The 20,506-nt window shown below is 47.8% G+C and overlaps 1 protein-coding gene across 2 annotated transcripts in view; it reads left to right on the top strand.

Moving 5' to 3' along the window:
• Positions 1-20,506, top strand: part of LOC119178453 (protein tyrosine phosphatase Meg) — a 365,579-nt gene that overhangs the window by 116,452 nt on the left and 228,621 nt on the right. For both annotated transcript variants that reach the window (XM_037429656.2, XM_037429658.2), the window contains exon 2: positions 11,655-11,743. The gene's annotated coding sequence lies outside the window, so the exon portion shown is untranslated. The remainder of the gene's footprint in view (positions 1-11,654; positions 11,744-20,506) is intronic.

Genomic DNA, 20,506 nt, shown 5'->3' with positions numbered 1-20,506 from the left:
CTCCGTGTCGTTCTTTTCTCCTTTTGTCCTTATTGATTGTGCGATATAAAAGTGAATCCAAGTAGTATTGCATGGTTAACAGGCTGGCTCTTCTGCTGAACCCGACAAGCGGCAACAACGCAGGGGGCTGCTACGTGTGCCAAATGGTATGGCATATGGAAATTTCCAGGAGGGTGTGCGACGTCTACGCTCGCGCGCGCGTGTGTGTGTGTGTGTGTGTGTGTGTGTGTGTGTGTGTGTGTGTGTGTGTGTGTGTGTGTGTGTGTGTGTGTGCGTGTGTGTGTGTGCGTGCGTGCGTGCGTGCGTGCGTGCGCGCCGTGCGCCTCGTTCTCACGAGGCACCAGGTATACCTTACCCCGCGATGAAGCTGTAAGCACAGCGAGAGGGCCATTGTCCCGTCTCTTGCACCGCAGTCAGATGACTGAACTGCGAGTAACGTTAGCAGAGGGGGGCAGGAGGGAACGAACCCTGTGGCTGGGAAAACAGTCATTCGAGCCACGTGGAGGCAGCGCACCGCGAAGCGCGAGACGACGAGGCGTCGAACAAAGCGTGGCTACGTGTCTCGGATACCGGAGAAGACTCCGCAACTGGATCCGCGTGCGCCGACGCCTCCGCCGCCTAGCAGCCTACACACCGCGAAGACGAGGCTGTCAAAGGAAAGGGCAGAAACTAGTCCGCGCACGCAACGCGCGATGCTCATTGCCAGAGGACGAGGACGGGGAGGGGGGGGGGGGCGAGAAAAAGAACGACAAGTATGAGACGTGGCGAGTCCTTCAGACGCCGAACGAACTCGGAGGCGAAATAAAAACCGCGTTGACCGACTCGAGCAAAACAAAATACACCGGGAAAGTGTATCAAATAAAACAAAATTGCAGCATATTCACGATGTCAATGATGATCAGTGGGCGAAGCTTCGGAGGTACATCGGGAACCCGTGAATTTCCCCCAGTCGATACGTCATATCCACGAAGTAAATCATGATGGAGATTGCTCCGTCCGCCCGTCTGTCTGTTTGTCTGTCGCCTTCGCGCCATCTAAAGATCAATTCCAGTATACGAATGATGCGAGCGCCATCTAGTGAACACTCCGCGTACTAGGGGTGTAGTGGCTAAAGAGGTGGCTATGCATTGCCTCCGAGATTGTGGGCGCGCGGCGTGGTTCTCTGCGGCCGTCCCAATTGCCGCGCTTCCCAGCAAAACCAGCGAGTATCGCCTCACGCGCCCTGCTGCCGCGAGGGGCGCGTTTAATGTGGTTCCTCGAGTGGCGCAGACCACGGCAGAAAGCAGAGTGCGCGGGATTTCAGCGTGTGCATGTTTTTTTTTTTTCTTGCGTGTGAGCAAAAAATCACCGTCAAATGCTCTGGCTGCACTGAAGGCAAGTAATTTTTTTTTTCTATTACTGCTTTTATTTCGGTCCAATTGGCGAATAATAGCATGGCAACTGCTGAATCTTTCTTATGTAGATCATTGCAAGGAGGCATTATTTGGTCTGTGACAGAGGCATTCTGGCATTCCCCCCTTTCTGGAGACACGTATGTGGGTGAAAAGTGGGGCTAGCTATTGTCGTTGAATTATATTGCCCTCCTATCGTTAGAGATCATTTTACTGTTTTATGGCGTACCGATATTTATCAGGCGGTCAACCGAATGCCACTTGTGCTCGTACCACTTATTATTGTGACAAGTAATTTTGCCCGAACATTTTGAAAGGCTTCGATTAGCCGACCTGCATTTACTCCCTACGTCCTTCACAGCGAAAGTGCTTGAGTTATCATCGTCTCCCTTTTTCGTTACTGTATTTTGGTTATGGTTTGGTAGCATAATGGCAATATCAGTATCGTGTTCATTTACAGTTATTTCGACTGTATCCAAATCAAAGGGTCGCACATGCGGCCGAACGGCGTCCTTCAGGAAACCAAGTAATCGTCGAGGTAGACTATACTGGAGAAGAAAAAGTGTGAATTGTCATTCATATGCAACGCGCAGTGTTTCCTACCAGACACACAGAACTCTGAACGCGTGCGGCGTTCTTCTTCAACAAGCAAAAGATCTCGATGTTCGTTCTCACATTCTTCAACATACTTGGAGTGTGGCCAAGCGTCCGTCCGTCTGATGCGTGCTGTATAGTATGATAAGAGTTGACCGACGCATGGACCAACGAATGCACGGACGGACAAGTTGGGTGGACGCTTCACCCCACTGATCATTCACTCCGTGCATGTGCCGTGCATGTGCCGTGATTTTGTTTATTTATGTCTCGCGCGCCGAACAGCGTTTTGCTCCTCGTTGAGAAGACCCACTGAACGTGCCTCATCTATAGGGGAGACCCGTCGTGGGGAACACGGCTGGACGGCAGGCGTGTGAGCCTGAGGAAGTGGAAGAACGCTTCTAAGAAGCAATAAAACCACGTCGTGGCGCAACTCTGATTACATTAGGGGGTATGCGAGAATTCTCGAAGCAACGTTACAACGAAAAGCAGGTCTAGTTCAATGAGAACAATAAGCATCCATTCAATCGAGTGTAAAAAGTAATCCATAGAAACGGCTCTCTTCTGACCTCGCTTGCGGATCGGGCTGCCAGTTTTCTTTCTTTTTTCGCCAGTGACCCCCCCCCCCCCTACTTACAGCCCGCGAGCTTCGAAGTATAGTTTCGAAGACACGCGGATCTCTTGCAGAGGAATCACAATTTTAACTGTTCTAATATCAGCCCGCGAGCTTCGAAGTATAGTTTCGAAGACACGCGGATCTCTTGCAGAGGAATCACAATTTTAACTGTTCTAATATGAGCGGCGTGAATCTACAGCAAATTAAGAACCCCGTTTGAAAAATAAAACGCCCCAGCGTTGACTTTGCCTCTCGTACACCTTGACCGGACATTTCCAAACGAACACAACGTCATATAAATGCGCAAAAGCATTTTTTTTTTCTCGGCACATAGAAGCTCCGCCAACAGCGCGGCAGCCTTTTCGACCGACAGGAAGAGCGCTGTGGTGCGGAGAAAAAAAAAGGGGGGGGCCACGCCCACCTCTGGAAATGCGCGCTCTACGTGCGATTAGGACGGCCCGAGAGAAACCGCCAAGCGCCCGCAATCTCCAGGGATGGAAGTGCTCCTCCAAGTGCCCCAAACTGCTCCAAAAGAGAAATGCTGCTCTATGCTGCGCCAAAGCGCAATGTTTGATAATAACTCCTCCAAACCTGCTTCGAAATGGAGTTGGCAAAATAAAAAAAGAATGAATTTGAGCCACAGGACCATCCCGTGAGCCTAAGTGAAACCAAGAGCAAGGTATATACACTATCATCTTAGTATGCTACTCAGTGGCGTGCATTCCGATAAATCTCAAGGGGTGACACATGTCACGCCATGGTGTCCAATTCGTATATTTAATATGGGAGATATTTTTATTTATATAAATTGAATCATGCTTTCAAATAAAATGGAAAAAAGCGAGCATGTTGTCCGAGTTCGAGCGATTATTGTTATATTCAGTCTCTTTTTTTTCACCTTTTTTAGATTTCCATAGTTCGCACAGTTGAGAGTTTACACAGGTACGCAGTAAAAGATAAAAAGTCTTTTAAAAAGTTGATTGCGCTATACTTTACTGTTAACATAAGTATATCACGTGCTAAAGCTAATCCTTTATGGGGACACTTGCTTCTAAGGGCTGTCCTCCCCAGCCTGAAGACAAGAAAAGCCCGGACTCCCTTAACCCCCCCCCCCCCCCCCGCCCATGATTTACACCAATTATGCTACTATTAAGAGTGAGTAAGCGCACAACAGACAAGGACGTAGAAGAGACAGACACATACAGAGCGCTACTTTCAACTGATCCATCAGTTGAAAGTAGCGCTCTGTATGTGTCTGTCTCTTCTACGTCCTTGTCTGTTGTGCGCTTACTCACTCTTAATGGATTCAAACCAACTAGCCCACCAACGTGTTTTGGCTATGCTACTATACGGTTTGTATACTAGCTGCATACTAACATACATGTATAATAATGAATATAAATACTTATTAGATGTCTAAATGATTTTTTAGACTTCGGGAGTCGTTAGGAACATGCATCTGCTCCGAAAACACCTATATGAACACTTAAGCTACAGCATTTTTTTTTTTTTCTGCTCCGAAGACACTTGAGCCTGCTGCAAAGCACCATTTTTTCTACTCCAGAATGTGCTCCAAAAAGCAAAATGTCGCTTCCATCACTGAATCCCGGAGGCCATAGGCTATGACGGACAACTACAGCGGACAAGCCTACGCCTTAAGAAGCTTCGACCCTAAAATAATCGAGCCAGATGCATCATGTGAAAACTATCGGACAGTGAACTGTAGGCGCGCGATTGTATATGATGGGCTAGAGATAACACGTGCATTATCACTTGGCATAATCATCATCATTATCATTTTGATTACCATCGTCACGCGCGCCTATGGCGGTGAAAGGGGAAACGTGACCCTGCGTTACACAGTACAGACATACAGAAGGCGCAGGATCGATTGATTGCTGCTTCCTGTAGTTGCTGTGTTGTAGTTATTATTGTTACGCTTACATGATGCCGTCGAATGCTGAAACAGTCACGATTCACGCGATGTGCGACATTTTAGAACAGCTCAGTGGTTAGAACACAAATACAAGATGCCACCGAGTTCATTGAATGCGTGTGCGTATTCACGAACTGCTGGACACTCGTGCATCAAATCGTCTAGCGCATAAAAATAAACGAGGGACACCTATTAACCAGGGTTGTCTTTCGATAGCGGGTGGGGGGTGGTGGGGGGGGGGGGGGGGGGGTCTCGGTTACCTCTTTAATATAAAGTGGGGTGAGGCAGGCAAATGGTCATTTTGCGTTTTGTATGCATGGCGAAAATAATTTCAAGTGGGTGGGGGGGGGGGGGGGGTGCACGGATTCTTGAGTGCCACGCCCTGGCTATACGCTACCGATACAAACAGTTCAAGCTTGTCACGTCTCATTTTATAGGGCTACACTTCTATAATACAATACACTTGTAATTCTTCTCTGAAGGTTGAACTATTGAGTCTGGGTTGCCTGCTTGTTCAGCAACGCGCTCGGAGCGCTCGCGGACCAAGATTACACAGTGACGAGCCAAAGTACAGAGGCGGGCTGGGGAACGTGGCCAACTTTCTTTTTCTTAGCAAGCTGAATACGTCGGTATACAAGTCGGGTTGTGCAACAGTGCGCGTTTTTGACAAATGCGTCGCACGGAAGCAATTCTACGTCGTAGAGCCGTGGTGTAATAAATCATCATTTCTTGGTGGTGCCGTGCTCAGCAAACATTTGCCCGCCACTGCAGGCACGCTTGTGATCGAGTGTATAAGGACCTGCGCGTGCGTGTTCAAAGCAACCGCTTCTATAGATCGAAGTAATCAACAGTTTCGAGTAGCACAGTGCCGTGGTGGCTTTATAATTGGTTTGCGACGAATAAGCCAGCACAAACGTGGACGAGTTCAATTTCGAATAAACACGTCACTTTACTTTCTCGTTCTGTGTTTTGTGAACCGCCGATCTGTTGCAACATCCTTCTGACTAGTTTTGTTGTATAATATAGCTGTCACTTCATACACCACTGTGATCCAGAGTTCCGAACGCACGCTCACTCCACCACTCGCTGCTTGACCGTTCGAAAATGATTGGAGGCCGCGCTATATATAAAAGTTGCATATGTTACCCGTTTGCTCCTAACCGCTAACCGCCATCTCTTCTTTTACTCTTTTTTAGTAGGCATCCACTGACTTCTAGCCTGCTATACAGACTAGTCATTTTCGCGCACCTCGCGTCCGTTATTCCCCTCTCGTGCGTCTTCCGTCTCGTTTCCCTTCAACCAAATGTAATGGAGACCAGTAATGTCTGTGGTTAACTGCGTGGTACTTAGTAAATGCGCTGATTTCTTCTACAAACCGCATCACGGCTCAGCATCCGTGGTGTATTGCGGTTGGCCTCGCTGCCTTTCCCTAATATCTCCCTCTCTCTCTGACCTCCTCTTTCTTCTCATCTCTCTTTTTTCTTCGTTTAGGTAACCTTCTACGTTGCCGCACAACCCGTCGGCAGCGACAAGCGACGCAGTGGTCGGTTCGGGGATCGCCGGACATTCGCGGGGCTCAAATGAGATACCTGAACGCCTCCGCGTTTCTATGGGAACGAGAAGCTCAGTCGATACCTCGATTGCTGTATACCCTTTCTTTGATCCCCCCCATCTGCCCTCACTTTATTATTGTTATTTTTTAAAGCCATGCTCGGCTGCCTTACAACACACGTTGGTTCCCCTTCCTGCCCGCGCCATTGGTATGGATGAAAGCCGCCGGCCACCGCTGCATATGCGAGAAGTTTATTAATTGAACGTGAGCTCCTCCCCCCCCCCCCCTCCCTTCCCATGGCCCGCTTTGTTCCGCCGTCCGTCCTTACCCGCACACCCATCCTGTCGGGTGAGCTTCTCCTTACAAGGTCATTCATTCATTCCTCAGTGGCTCTCTTCCGTGGTGTTCTTGCTGATATAACGCCGCTTCCAGAGGGCCTCGATTCTCTCCTCGGTGACTGCTATGGCAATCCCCCTATTTGCTTCCCGCGCGCGGATGACCACCCAATTTCGTCGCATCGGTAGTAGACTCTATATGGTGTGTACGTTGTCGATGCGCTTTGCTTTTTCAGCCACTACAACTGAGTACTTGCTGTAGGTTCTTCTTTTTTTTTTTCCTTATTGAGCCTGCGCTGTATGTTGGCGCGCAGCGAAGGTACCTTATTTGTTTCGATCACGACAATCTCCACGTCGAGATTTGCTTCGCTAAAGCCTCCCCGTGGCGTGGGAGGTGTTCGCGGCAGTTCGATTGAAGATTTTTCTCTCCCGTCGCTCGTATCGCCGCGTATCGTTCTTTGTCACTCGTCTTTATTATGTTTTTTCTCTTTCTCTCCTTTTAAGCTCCACACACAGGGAAGGAAGTGGATCATCGGCTCTATAGATTTGTGCGGGCACGTGCGATGAAAGGCGTAAGCCGAAGGAGTGCTTGTAGCTGATACAACTTGGAGCAGAAAAAAAAAATGAATGGCAGATCGGGTGAAGTGGTTCTTTTTCTCACTGTACGATACTTTCCTATCCTATCCTACTCCGTTTATAACTGGACGTACCGTTTATGACGTTGGAGAAAAGAAGCTTAGGAGGCAGCTTCTCGTATAAGCTTGCGAAAAAGAGTTGGAGTATATCTATATCAATAGATTAACGTCTCCAGAATATCCCAGTCATATATATATATATATATATATATATATATATATATATATATATATATATATATACGAAACACGTCTTCTGACGTGCTTGTATGTCTGATTTGGTGGCTACTGGCATACGCGGTGAGAGAGAAACGAAGAGGGAATGCTGGGAGGTCGATCAATCATGCGTGCACTCGGTTGGCTGCCCTACTAGTGGACGAGGTAGGGGCAACAGTGTGGATAGGGCATTGCACTGCATTGCACGCGTTAAACTATATTGTTTTGTTGTTGTTGTTGACAGTGGCACGCATTGCGAATAAGAGACAGGTCTCCGCACACACAACACGTACGCGGGCTGGTATAGTTCGCAAACGTTCGTGCAGTTCGGTCGTCTTCGAGAAACACTGTAGGGTCTTCGCGGCCCATGTGAAACCCGGGGTCACAGGATCTTGTTTTGCGAAAGTGGTCTGATATCGAGGCGATGGAGTTTGGCTTCTTTATGACACGTCGTTGATTTGGGCAGAATAAGCCGCGGCACAAAATGTTATCTCCTCATGGCCGTACACAGTTAATTGCAATCGGAATTGGTGGAAAAATTAGAACATAATGTGTATGTCGTAATTGGCCGATGTTGCGATTATATGCTTAGAAAACCTTGTCGATCGAGTTTGATGTAAATTGTTTGTTCGGCTACAACGTTATTGGTCTACAGGGGTGTCTCGTTCCACCACTGATTCCACTCGTGAAGTTGCTCCGAGCCGAATCGCACATTTTTCGACGATGTGTATCGACCAGCCCGAAATGGTGACCCTGGTCCACTTTGTAGTGCTTGAATTTACTATTTGCGTATATGCGGTAGCCACTAGGCAGCTTCTTTCCGTCCGTCCCGTTTCGCGTTTTCTTAGTAGGGAGTTTTAGCTTGTACGTACACTTCTTTACGTTACCGTGTTAGCGGATACCGGATAGAATCTGCGCATGCGCGGGTCTTTACGGAACGTAAACCTTTACGTTTCCCTCCGGATGTGGTTTAAAAGTTTACGTTTCCTGCCATATAGACTTTACGTTTACAACCTTATCTCGCAAATACGCCTTCGTTCGTAGAAACTCGTGGTATGCGCATTGCGGGGACTCGAACCGTCGAGTTGCTATAAGCAGAAGTAGCTGAAGTGCGAGCGCCAATGGCCATTACATTGTTTCAGCCGGATTACCAAAGCTAGAATGGTCTAGGACATAAATGCCGTAAACGTGCGAATTCCAGAGAAGCTGGATAGGTGGTGCCATCTAGCGTGGCGATAGTGAACCAGGTAATCACAAAATTGTTATTGCAGAAATATTGAGCATTGTACGTCTGATGCAAAAAACGCACAGCGCCGTTATTACAAATGAGTTACCTTTTTAATAATTTTCACCTCAAAAACATTACGCGTAAGAATGTGTTCATGAATGTGGTTGCACGAAGTGTCACAAGATGTCGATACCATCGTTGCATTAGCCATGTATTTTTCACTCTTTCGCGCATATGAGGATGCTGTACGCAATAAAAGAACGTCTCGTGATTTCACCACAATGGTGATTTAACCATATGTAAGGTTAATGCAGTTTATATGCAGTGAGCATCACCATTTATGGTTTGCGAAAACGTAAAGGTATACGCGTTTACGTACGTACGTGAAAATTTACGTATGAGGAGCTAACACGTTGAAAGATATCCGTTCCGGTAAGACGGTAAACGCGAAACGGTATCCGGTAACACGTTAACGTAAAGAAGTATACGTACAAGCTAAAACTCCCTAGTATCGCCGACGGTGTGCTCGGTCGCACGCATACCTTTGGTGAGCGAGGTCGGCGCCTGACGTCAAGTTCCTGTCGCGGCTCTCTTGACGCGCGAGGAGGACGAAGACGCCGCGTTTGCATGGCCTGGATCCTGCGGGCGCTTCTGCCGCTGTAGCTCGCGCACTCCCCCACTTTTCTCTCTCCGCTCGGGCGGCCGGCCGTCTTTCGACCGACGTTCCGCCCTCGTGGATGATGTATGCGCGCCTTTCTTTTCGCATCGAGGTCCCTTTTGTCGATCGACTAGCGCGTCTGTTGCCGACCGACTTCGCGTTAATCGTTGCCAAGTGCGCGCGCCCGCCGGTGCTGCTTGCCGAGCTGTGACGCTGTTTCTTGAGTCAGTGACTATGTGTGTGCGCGCGCCCCGCATTTCGCATAACGGCGATTGGTGACTTCATCCGTACCGAAGAGAAATATGTTTCAGTGAACGTGGCTGGCCAACGATACACTGCTCCTTAAGCCATTGCCTCCGAGATGGCAAGCCCGCCATTTCCGAGGTCATGCTTTTAAGCTGGAAGGAAACTGCGACGTGGGCTAGTTGGTTATTTCTCCTCTCAAGGTTGCTTCGCTTGTTGCGTAGCCTCCGCGATCGGCTGCCGGCGGCGCGCCGGCAGCCGATCGCGGAGGCCACGCTTTTTGCATAGTTTCATACAATGATACCTAGAGGGGAATTTGGCGCTAGTGTCTACGTGGGCTCCTTTATCGGTGCTTGTACCCCCATGGGAATTATGGGTAGTAGAGGCTTCGGATGGATTACGTTCCCAAGATTCGCGACGCTTCTTTTCCGAGTGTAAAACAAAGTAATATGAACTTGTACTTAATTGAAAGTTGCTTTATTTGTTTGTATGCAGACTTTATTGCAAAAAGTTTTCGTGACGAGGCGGCAAAAAATGAAACCTGGGTAAATTTAATTATCAGGGTATGCATTGCTCTACCATTGCGTTCCAGATTTGGCATCAAGATTTAATGAATTATTTTTTACAACGCTTGAAAACAAACATGCTTGTTTTTTCTCTCGTAACCACGAATTATCTATTTATAGAAATAACAGTAATGTATTAAGTGGCATACACATAAGGTTTCGTCTTCTGCCATGCAAGGTGCGTCTGTCCAAGTTGTCTGCCCCCGATGCACCTCTGGTTCTGTTGTGAATTCGAGTAAGCGGAGCGTGATGGTGCGCCTACTTAGCTTCATCATAGCTTTGCAATTGATTCGAAACGAGTGTATGCAAGGCACGCTCGTGAAAAAAACATGAACTAGGTGCAGTATCCTGCACTGGCATGAAATGCTACATCTATACACAGCGGTGAGTGGGTAACGCTTCGTTTAAACTGTCAAATACGACTCGTAAAGCTCCAACGTCGCTGCAAACTTCAATCCTTCAGCCTCTTTGAACAACAAAGGCGCTGCCTCAGTGCTTTTTTACCGCACCCCACCACCCGAGCTGAGCAAAGAACGAAACTAAAACCGTAAAAAAAAAAAAAAAACTGTAAACAGTTTGCTAGCTAACCCTATCCAACCCGAAGCCTGTACTTCCGATAATTCCCGTGGACGTACACGATCGCAGTGCCAGATTCCTCTCTAGATATTATTGTATGAAATTCTATGGCTTGTTGTATGCGTTTGTCACTATTTCTTCACTCCTAGTGTTCCGTGCGCCGTATTCAAGATGTCTATAAGCTCCGCCACCGATAAAACCAGACCGAGTGGAGTTGCGCACCTAACATGCTTTCGAAGCTTGTATATGACCAATAAACCGCTTCGTCAGTCGATGAAGAACGGCGTATTGTAGTGGAGAATAGACGACGATGAAATAGAACGAGCAAGCAAGCGAACAAGCCTGAGTGTCAACAGTAGCAGAGGACACGAGCTCGCGCGTGCCGAGATTCAGGCTGCTTGCAATGACGCCCGCCTCTCTTCGACGCTCTTCTGTTAGCTACCTCTCTCGACCTTCGCTGATGTCAACGCGTCGACATATTGCAACAATGACATTTTCATTACGATTAAAGCACTATACGAGACCGCTAATAACTTCGTGAATGTGTCCCGCATGTCGCGGGATCGAATCCCGGCTGCGGCGGCTGCATTTCCCATGGAGGCGGAAATGCTGTAGGCCCGTGTGCTGAGATTTGGGTGCACGTTAAAGAACGCCAGGTGGTCGAAATTTCTAGAGGCCTCCACTATATGGCGTTCCTCATAATCATATGGTGGTTTTGGGAAATTAAACCCGACATGCCAATCAATCAATCAATCAATCAATCAACTTCGTAAATGTAGCTTTGCTTACTGTCAGGCAAGATACTCTTAGCAAGAAAAGATACTATTAAGAATTACTGCCGGTCGGCGCTCGGTTAAGGGTATCTTGTGAATACCGGGCCCCTGCGATCTTCAAGCTTACTCGTTATGCGGTCACCAAGTACCCAGACTCCAGAGTCTGCTTTGGCGTTGGTGGGACCTGCAGGTCCTGCATGCGTTCCCCCGATCTAAAACCGCCTATTCGCTCTCGTTGTGCTCAGTATAGTACTCCTTGCAAGGCTGAATGAAGTCATTTGTTGCACCCCACGTTCGATCGCATACCTGACGTCTCTCTCTCGTTTCTTGCGCAGGCGCGGTGGTGAGCTGCGGCTGCTGCTCGCGGAACACGTGCCCACCTGCCCGTGGATGACTGCCCCAGCACGGCGCCCGCCTTCCTCGGGTGAGTCACAATGTACGCGTGTACTACATGTGTGAATGTTCACGACACAACCAAGCGAGGCCAACGTTCAATTGAACAAGGGAAAGCGGGGGGGGGGGGGGCAGTTGAGTTGAGTTGAATAAACTTTATTTGCCCAATGGTTGTTGCTGTGCCCGGGGCTAGGCTGTCAGGGACACATCGTTCATTATTGTTTCAATAATACTGTAGTAATTGTGGCATACACTGGAATCAAATCTAGTGTACGTAAGAGTATCATTTCGAGTCGGTGGCATCCGAACCAATGCCTTCAGAATATGCGTCCGATGCTGTACGACAGGAGGCGCTGCTTCTTCCACGTTGGAACCAAGACATATCGGGTCATGACGATAGTTATAGCGCGAGAACAAAACGACGACACAGAGACAAGAAGGACTCGAAAGACACGACACGTTCCTTCTTGTCTCTGTGTCCTTCTTGCCTCTGTGTCGTCGTTTTGTTCTCGCGCTATAACTATCGTCATGCCATACCAACTAGCCCAAGCTGCCACACATATCGGGTCAAATACAAAGGGGTAGACACGGTATGCAGTGCGTGCGGAGAGGAAGAAGAAACTGCCGAACACTTGATAATGTTCTGTAAAAGGGCTTCACCCTATAGTTCAGGATGATGGCGCAGAGTTTTTCAAAGCACTGGGGTTTAGGCACAGGGAGGGCAAAATAGACTTTAAGCGGGTAGACCTAACTAGAAGGAGGTTATCTGATTGGTGGCTAAAGTCAAGGCACGAGTGAAAATTAAACCCTTCACTGCAAAGTACGAATTCTCAACCTCACTATTTAAGGGAAAAAAAATAAATCTAGTTTTTGGTTCACTAAGTATTACGGCTTGGTGGCGTTAGCCACCGCCCGATCTAAAGGGTACAGCCATATCCATCCATCCATCCATGGTTGAGTATTTCTGTGCGCGTAATCAACGGGAGTAGTGTGCCTCGATGCGTGTGAGAACGAAAAAAGCGTGCATCAAGCCACCCTTGTTGGGAGCGTTAGCCAGTGCTACTGGTATGGCCGAGGCGGTGAGGGCCGGCCAGAGTGGTGTGGCACGAGCCCTTTTCGCGAAGTGGCCCTCGCTACGAAACAACGTGTCTCTTGTGTGCAAGCGCATGCACACCATTCTCGGCACTTGACTCGAAGGGCTTTATCGCCCTCTTCGCCCGTCGTAAGCGCTCACAAAGAAATGCGCAAGAAGGAGGAGTTTTAACCCTCTCTCTTCGCTGCCATACAGTGGTCCTCCTCTCATATACAGCGCATGCCGGTTCTGTTCTTGCTCCTCGCTCTTCTCTTCTTTCGTTTTGTTTCACGCGTGTTTATCGGCCGCCTATAACTCCCCAAGTAGACTCTTGAGTAGGCGTCTACCGGCCCATCAGTTCCGAGAATGAAAGAAGGTGGGTTGTTTTTGTTTTGTTTTTTTTTTCCCTGAGGGAGCGCTCTTTGTCACGCCACTACAACCTTTCGAGAGAAACTGCTAAAAAGGTCACTGTGGCATTAGTGCAACGCCTCGCTAAGTCGAGAGAGGATGGAGGGAAAAAAAAAACATAGCGAAATTTCCTTACGCGCGCCCGCGTTGTTTGTGGCGGTTGGCGTGCTCGGACGCCGCTGTTCGTCGGTCTCTGTCCAGCGCTGGAAGCGGGGGAAGCAGCAGCACAATGGCGGTCGGTGTTACTCTTGGCGGGTTTTCGTTCGGTCTCGTACCGTTCGCGCCGCATCCTCTCGCGTTTTTTTTTTTCTTTCATCGTCTTTATTTCTTCCCTCTCTCTCTTGCCTTGCCTCTCCGTGTTCTGAGGGCATAAAATGCGTCGCTACAAATATACGTAAAATGCCTTCTTCTCACACGTTATGAAGTCTTTGCCCCAACGCACGGCGAAAGTTCGTGGAACGGCCGCCGATATAGATTACGTGCTCCTTCACATGTGGCCTGTGTTCAGTAATTATTTTTCTTTGTCAGTTTTCGTGATAAGCCTGATAAAGAGCGTATAACGTAAACGTGCTTGTCCAATTTATTTCTCGCATTAACCGCACTTTCCGTGTCTCGGTGGTGTCATGGCTGAGAAGAGTCGGCAACGGTATTGTCTTTGTTTTTTTAAATATTGCGCTTCCTCTTATTCATTTCTTGCCTTGTTCGCATTCCTTGCTGCAATATTTCGATATTTCCATCTCAGGCAGATCAAAGTACAGTCGAACCTCATTATAAGAGACACTGATATATGAGACACCAGTTTGCCTACAGTCAAATACGGGTTGATAACGTTGTCCCAGTATTTGGAAGCGACGTCAGAATGGATGCTTCTAATTATCGCGCGATATCGCTCACTCGTATCGCCTGCAAACTTTTGAAACACATTGTCTACTCTTTATAGTGTGCCTCTCATCTTGAAGCTAACTCCATTTTTTTTTTCGGTAATCAGCATGGTTTCCGCCCAGGACGCTCAAGTGCAACCCAACTATTCGAAATCACCAACGCCCCTCATTTAAACCTTGATTCTCCCCTCCAAACGGACGCCAGTTACCTAGATTTTTCGAAAGCCTTCGAACGCGTACCTCATTTACGACTAATGGTCGAAGTAGACAGCTTATGCATCCATCCATTAGTCACTTCACGGATCCGTTGTTTCCTAATTGGCAGATCGCAGTTTGCAGTGATCGGGCACCATCAATTTACAGTCACCGAAGTATTAGTACCGCAAGGTTCAGTCCTCGGACGTAACCCCTTTGTTTTTAATTTCCATTAATAACCTGCCCACTGGCATTACATCATCCATCGAGCTTTTCGCCGATGATTGCGTCGTGCATCGCCGCGTATAGCCTCACATAACGATGAGACGCTTTTACAACGTGACCTCACAACAATTGAAAAATGGTGCAATCGGTGCCTCATTCAACTAAATGTCAAAAAAGATGTAAATCCGGGCACGTGTAGCGGAATCACTCTCTCATATCTTTACTCCCACTCTTTGCATTCTCTTCATATTGAGCTTGTTCAGTCATAGCTTACATGGTCCGAACATATTCATAATCTGGTGGCCGCCACTAACAAACCCCTGGGACTCACTAGAATGTCACTATCATCATCAGCACCTGTAATCTGCAAATTAGCATACGATACGTTTATGCGCACTAAACTGCATGGAATTCGCATCGGCAATATGGACTCCACATCAAGCGTACCTTGTTGACCTACTTGAAGCTTTCCGAAATCGCGCAGCCCGGTTTATTACATCCCAGTGCGACCGTCGGCTAAGTGTCACAAAATATCAAATCATCCTTGTGCATCAAATCATTAGCACCTCGCAGAAAAATATCTAGCTTGTGCCTCTTTCATAACCTTTATTACAACTTTCCACACTTACGTGACCTGTTTCTTTTCCCACTGAACCGCACTTCACGCCGCCTGTCAAACGCCCTCACTGTTCAAAGAATTCGTGGCTCCACCAATTCGTTCAACAACTCCTTGTTGCATGTCAGTAGCCATCGCGGAATGCAATAGTTTACCTGACCGTGTTGTGATTAAACGTGACCCCATCAAATTTCGAAATGTACTCATAAATTTATTGAGTGTTGATGCGTAATGGATTGAGATTTTTGTTTATTTGTGTTTTCTTCTTTTGAACGCATTATCCGTGTACTTTGACTGTTTGGAGTTTCACCTGTTTCTTTGTAAACTTTTTTTTTGCTTTATTAATGACTGTTGGAATGTTCCATTGCTCTTGGTTGCGCTCCCCCCTTATGTAAAGCCCCAACAGGGGCCTTTAAGGGCTAATAAATGATGATGACGATGACGAAAAAGGTAACGAAATACTCGGTTTGTAAGAGACATCTCATATAAAATACAAGAATTGCTGCCCGGAGCATGCCTTTTATAAATGGGTTCAACTCTACTATATGCTTCCTGGGACCACCGCGTTTTCTTTTTCGAAGTGTATTGTACTCATCTTTGCCTCTTTTCTATCGTCGATCGCCGTTCTCAGTCTGTGAATAAGCTTTCAGTGCGGTGCCGCTAGGCGGTTGAACGGCAAACAGGGGTAGATGAATGAAGGACTTATAATCGAACACCTTTGTCAGAGACATGCACCGGAGAGCAATTCTAGTCTTTTATAGGAGGTGTGTCTTATAAGCAGGCCGCTATGTTTGCATTTTCTTATCAATCCCTATTTCTGTGTAGACCCGCTGGTGTGTCTTATGCCCGTTCGTCTCTTTGACCTTTAGATCACCGTCTCTTATGAAAGGTTTCAACTTTATAGTTTTTGATCTCGAAGAAGATCCCGGCTGCGGCGGCTGCATTTTTGATGAAGGCGAAAATTCTGTAAGCCCGTGTGCTCAGATTTGCGCGCACGTTAAAGAAAGAACCCAAGGTAGTCGAAATTTCCGGAGCCCTTCACTACGTCGTCTCTCATAATCATATGGTGGTTTTGGGACGTTAAACCCCACATATCAATCAATCTCGAAGAAGGCGTTAACCAAGCAAACAAGGGACGTAGCTTATGATATATGGCGTGAGAGTGCATCGCGTCGTAGCCGGCTTTCGAGGAGGAAACATATCAAGATTATTCGGTCGTTATTGAAAACTAAATGAAGAGAGCACAAACAACGAGCACGTTGTTGCTGCGTCACCGTACTATTTTTGAGCCCCATCAATATGCTGCTTATGGGTGTTATATTCCAAGAGCTTTCTTGCTGCCGACAGTGTCTACGTAGAACAACTAGTGTATTTGTAAAGCACCTAGCTGTTCGGAACTGTCCGCACTAAAGTGGCGACTCGCTGTGAAGTTGCATGACATCTCAAACTCGATCGCTTCGTCATGGCGGAGGCGTATAAGGCACAAACAGTGCGGTGATTTCAACAGTTGCGTCATATCAGTACCTTCACGAGTTTCTTGCATATAGACCTTTTCACAGCGGGGAAACGATGACGCCATGCTGGCCAATGTGCAGGCGTACAAAGGCCGACGTCACAGCCTCGGCAGTGCATTTTTTTGGAGGATCGCGCTTATTTAGCCTATTTAGTTAATACTGTACAAATTGAGAGGCAGACGTGAAAGGGGCTCCGTGCGCCTTAGACAAAGTATAACCATTTTGTTAGTATCTTATCTGCCATCCGAGGAGGCGTACCTGGTTGCGGGCCAAGTGCTTACCCCCCCCTTCCCCCGCCTTTTTTTTTGCGTGGTTGTGTTATCGCGCTCGAATAGGTGATACACTTCGCGCGGCATGTATCGTTTATACTGCAGCGTTATAATTATAGCGTTTAATGCTTAATCCCTTGTAATGCTCGATGATTTGTTAGTGGATGTTGTAGGGTGGTATGGCCTTCTAAGCAATGTGTACGTTTTGGTGACCTAGCATGGTGCGAAACGCTATCGGGTGTAGGCCTGGCTCAGTTTGGACTTCGTCTTCGAATTCCACGTAAAGCAACTTTCTGTGCAACTCAATGCAGTTTCGTAAACGAAGGTGGTCGCGTGATTTCACACTGCAGCGAGAAAAAGGCCGCAGTAGTGTCTTGTCACGCGTGTAGGAGAGTGCCGCATATGCCTTCACAAACGCAACTTCCCTGCCTGTTAGACTTAACAATTGCATTGCAGCGCACAATAGAAACGCTTAGAGCGACGTCCCAGTAAGGAGGCGTCCTCAAAGTGTGCATGCGTCACCGGCATCGCCGCAGTCTCGAACCACGGCTTCTTCGGAGGACAGCCTAATAAAGTCTTTTCTAGTACCTACAAGATTGAATGGTACGGCGCTGGTCAGACTTGTGGTTTCTCGTATTAGTAATGTCCTTTTTGTTTCCCTCTGTCTCTTTCCTACATCGAAGATCTTGCCTTGCATGCACGATTTAGACTTCAGTTAGGCTGCGACTCTTTTGGCACCCTGCATTTGTAGATCCTTTGTCTAGTCGTGTTTTACGACTTGGTATCACGAGTTTGCATGTCTCTTACTTTATTGTCACACTCTCGCGTTCTTTGTCTGTGGACGATGAATCAGTTTGAGAGACAGACCAAAGCGTTTTGCTCGAAGGAAAAGCCAAATAGCTAAATGGGTTTCGTATGGCAGCGCGGAGGACGCCATCTCGTGTTCCGACGGTGTCTTTCTTTTGCTGCTGTTTTGCAGATCCGGTGCAGCGCGACGCGAATGTATACCTCGGTGAACAATGGGCAGCTCTTGTCTGCCTCCGCTTCGTCGTCCTTGATCGCGCAGACAGCGCGTCTCCCTTTCTCAGCATTCGCATGGCCTCCGCGGCTACAGGTCTTCCACGTGTGCTGCGAGGCGCGGCGTTGCGACACTCCTCATTGCATATGGAAGGCCTGTTCTGATACCGACTCCGGCTTATCCATCGCGCGCTGATACGAGACGACGACCTGCTGTCTGCTGCTACGTGGCGGTCGAGGTCTCAACTCGAGCATGCGTCGAAGCACGTTTCATAGGTTCGCTCCTCCCGCCCGTTTCTCCTCTGCGATTATCTTCTATAGGGCGCTATCTACGGGATTATTCGCGCAACACTCGTTCATCCCTCTTTTTATTATTTCCTTATCTGATAGAAAGTGCGATATTATTTGCTTGCCACTCTTTATTTTTTTTTCTTCGCTCTCTTATTTCCTTTATACTGGCTATCGCGTCTCGGCTACTGTGGTGACAATGACGACGACGTGAAAGGTGTCACAATGAACCTGGTACGATTAGCAGCGGGGAATTCGCTCTCCCTGTGACCTTCCGAGATGTGGCTTGCGTGGAGGATCCCTGTTCATTGCTTTCGATTCCGCCACGGCGTGGTATGGGACCAGGCTGTTCCCCGCGAGGGATTTATATTCGATGTCTTCGGTCAGTTTTTGTTTTTTCAACGAGATAGGAATCGTTTACTTGAGCCGTTTGCGAACGGCGTCATCTCGACGCGACCAGGCTCATCGAGCTCTACTGACATATATGAAACGAACTATTCTGGCCACGCGTTTATAAATTGTGGTGTGTGCGTGCGTGCGTGTGTGTGTGTGTGTGTGTGTGTGCGCGCGCGTGTGTGTGTACTCATGCTTGTCTATGTCCTCGTATTTTTTTCTTTTACTTCCCTTTCTCCTTTCTCTCATCCTATCTTCTTTTCCTCTTCCCTCCTGCCGAAATAGTGAGCAGGCGTTGTATCCCTCCAGGTGGCAATTGCCAGCTCGCTCTTTCTCTCTTTCTTCTGGGTCCTTGTATATCTGCGTATGAAAATGAAATAATAATGGGAAGTGTTGGACTATGGTGGCCGATCCGCATTGGAGGAGTCTGTTTGCTTTTGCCGCATTATGAGGCGGGCTAGTTGGTTGTACGTGGTCTTTGAGTGCAGCAGCGCAATATCGTGGCCGTAATAAACGTAAGCAAACAAACAAGCGTACCCATCACGCAGGCTCTGTGCTACATGTATACACCATAGTACGTATTCGTTCCCTAAAATTAGCGCCGCGGCTTCCAAGGGCCACAATATTGCTCGTGATGTACTCCGATCGGGTGGTTGAGGAAAGGTGGTGAAGTAGTCGCCTCGGTCATTGGACACGCGAGATTACGCGTCACGAAAAGCGAGCGATTGTCTGACAATCTCTTCCGAGGGCGGGTGGCCGCGCAGCGCCATCTGCAGCACAGTATAGCCATTGTGTCTCAGTGCTTTTGGTTATCGCGCGCTTGATGTCACTGTTGTTACGTATACTGGTGCCATTCCGGTACCAGCATACGGAAGCTTTTGTAGCTTCCGGAAGCTCTTGCAGAGCCACATGGTGCCTGTTGTGAGGCGAGCGTGTAGTCCTCGGCACACGGCATTGGTTTTTTTTTTTTTAGCCTAGTGAAATGCATTATCGTTTTATTCCGAGCAAAAACCGGGGTCTGATTTGAAGAAGAGCGTGTTCAAAGTATCAGGATAACCGTAATTTTGCGCCATGTGGGAAATAATAAAGTTCACCCTGTGCACACCGATTTATTTCAGCTCCGCGTTCCCGCCACAGAAAGAGAGAGAGAGAGGGAGCTGCTTGTTACTGCGGCCTGTCGTTGAGCGAGTTTGCACGTATGTCTTATCGCTGTTGAAGTATCACTAAAAGCTCGACCAGACCCAGTCACTTTTGTTCGCTTGAAATATATTCAAAAAATACTCTTGATGTTCTCGCTGATTTTCATATTCATTTGCGTCATCTATAATGCCAAACCTTGCTGAGGTCCTCGAATCTCTTTTCTTTGTTCCGTGCTTTGTTTGAGGTGCTTTTTTGAGGGCGCACAATAGTACGTAGAATGTGTGCAATACCGCAGAAACGCTTTGGCCGTTTTAGGACTCTGCGCACCCTTCGCCTTATCGCTTGCCCTAGCAGAGATTAGATTCTGTATTGCGATAGGTAAATAGATTGGAAACATTGTGTGATTGTTCCCTTTTTTCTCCCTTTTGCGCGTCGATGCAACGTATAATGTTATCGTTAAGTGCTCTAAGTGGCGATATCCTTGCTCCACGGGGTTGGGGGGGGGGGGGGCGGTCGGAAGACAAGCTCGCATGACGCAGAGATTAACATTTATCGGAGAGGATACTCTGTATCTACAAGATAGGCGGTGCTTGGTGGTTATGCTCTGTGGCTGATTCTTTATCGAATTGTGTTTGACGTTGTCAGCAGCTCTCTCCGTAACAGCGATAAAGGTGGTCCTTTGTTTTTTTATGCACACAACGAGCTCGATGAAGCTCGTTGCTGGAACGTGGCTTCTGCGTGAAGTTTACGAGTCGCCTTCACTTGTTAAATGGCTG

The sequence above is a fragment of the Rhipicephalus microplus genome, chromosome 1 (assembly GCF_043290135.1).
Source record: "Rhipicephalus microplus isolate Deutch F79 chromosome 1, USDA_Rmic, whole genome shotgun sequence".
Classification (NCBI taxonomy): domain Eukaryota; kingdom Metazoa; phylum Arthropoda; class Arachnida; order Ixodida; family Ixodidae; genus Rhipicephalus; species Rhipicephalus microplus.
This window is presented reverse-complemented; position numbering and strand designations above follow the sequence as displayed.